Below are 2,274 nucleotides of genomic sequence, written 5' to 3'. Positions count from 1 at the left end.
TGGACGGCGGGAGATAAACGAGAAGAGGGGAGAGCGGCCCCTCTACCGCTCTAATGAGGATGGACAGAATCTGATCAACACGTTCTGATGCCAATCTGTTCCAATCAATCTGCTTTGCCGCTCTCCGGCAGATGTAAAACAGGCTTATTGGCCGAGCCGGCGACAATAATGCCGAGAATCAAAACATCAAAACAAGAGGAGACGGTGTGGGAACCAGTGATTGGACATGCCTGTCCAACGTCTTCTAAACACACGTCTCAACACCCTCCTCTTTGTGTTTTTGAGCTAATCAGCTCTGAAATTGATTTAATTTCAGTTTTGCTTCAACAGGAGTCAGTAAATAAAACATTTTCAAGTCGTGTACACAAGGAGCTTTAAAGCTGCACTAACATTTCCCATGATTCATTTGTTTGGGAAATTTATGGGCAATAAAAACAGAGTGGTTATAATACCATTGCTAAATAGTTGTAATTCTTGGGGGCAGATTTACGCAGAATATGTGCATGTAATGGTGTTTATGTAATGATACTTTTGCCCAGTAGGAGGCAGTCATGAGTCACAGTCCAAATCTTTGAATGTTGGAATAATTATCATTGCACTTCCTGTGGTTGGATCCTGTGTGTTTTATATTTTTTTGCTCTTTATACCATCTAGTGGTAGAAAGTAGTATTACAAGATTTCAGCTAAGTGAAAGTTTCTTTTTGTCATTAACAGTTTGCATCTTCATAGGTTTCCTATAAAAGCTCACCAAAACATGCCTCTGAATAGGAGGTGTCACATGCTGATCATACATTGATAATTAGTGCAGCTTTAAATCCTTCAGTTTTCATCTAATCTGCCGCCTCTGAACGTAACAAAGTTGGTTCAAACTCTGGCTTTATTTGTCCCACATTCTAATGTCGATTTTTTGAACTGTTGCTGTGTAACATGGAGATCTACATCCGTACGTCCTCAACCTGTACGAGCGCAGACAATACATTCAGAGCTAAATTCTACCTCCAATGTTGGTTTTTCTCCTGTTGGAACAGATGATAGCATGACTCAGGACACCCTCTTGTGGTGCAGTGTGGTATTGCAGGACTGGACAGGCTGAGGCTAGTTGGCTAGTTTGTTAAGGTTAGCTGAAAATCGTGCAGAAAAATACATAAATATACGGCCTGCTTGATAGCTTGATAGCTTTAGTCAAAATAAGCTGTGACGATTATGTATTAGTAATGTTTTAAGAGAAAAAACAATGTTTCTGCTCTCAGTCGGAGAGAAACTTCGGCTGTTTGACAAAAAAAAAGAAGAAAAAAAAAAACGGCAGAAAACCTGCGTTATATCTTGTGAAGAGCTTTGTTCCTAAGGCCTGATCATTACAGAACAAATGTTCAGGAAAATGTACAATAGCTGAGTGGTTCTCAATCACACACAGTCCGCCCCCACGCCTGACTGAAAAGCCCCCCACCCCACCGAACGACCCCTCCACGCTGCTATCCGGTGAAAGCTAAGCCCCACTTTGTGAGTATAAGTTGTGGAAACTGCAACAGCAGGCGCAGAGAAACGACGCGTCCCTCGTCGGGGACGATGCATACCGTGTTTACCAGCGGATCACAAAAGCGAAAGTGTGCGTGCGAGTGGGTAATAATACTCAGAGCTCCCCGTCTGACCATTTACACAGATTTTTTTTTTCACTTTTTTTTTTTAGAAAGTCGGACTAGGACTGAGGCGTCACTCGTTACACAAATGATACAAGTACAAAACACGTTAGCACCCGCACAAGTGCAACACACACACATACACACACACACTCTCTCTCTCTCACACACACACACACACACACACACGCTCACACTCTCTCACACACACACACACACCTCTCACATACAGTCAGTAGCTGTGCCATCATATGAAATTAGGTCTATGCTAGAGTTACATTTACATTTACATGTTATAATAGTTTATATTCATAAATACGATTACAGTCGTATTGTAATGTACATGTAGGTTTATCATTACACTATCACACATGGGAGGCCTTTTCTGCCGCTGGAGGGAGGGAGCCAGCTCATTGGTCGGGTGAGGAGGAGGAGGAGGAGGAGGAGGAGGAGGAGGCGATCTGATTGGCTGAGAGCCGAAAAGATTCAATGGGAGAATGAAGACGTGATGAAAAGTCTCAGCTCGCTGACCAGGAAGTATCACAATACTTGGAAAGATGGTTTTCCTAATGCTGCTTTCCAGTTGTGACAAAGCTCAGATTTCCTTAAAATTATGTGACTTTGTTGGAGAAACTGG

The sequence above is a fragment of the Salarias fasciatus genome, chromosome 22, assembly GCF_902148845.1.
Source record: "Salarias fasciatus chromosome 22, fSalaFa1.1, whole genome shotgun sequence".
Lineage (NCBI taxonomy): Eukaryota > Metazoa > Chordata > Actinopteri > Blenniiformes > Blenniidae > Salarias > Salarias fasciatus.
The sequence above is the reverse complement of the archived record's forward strand: the minus strand, read 5'-3'. Positions refer to the sequence as shown.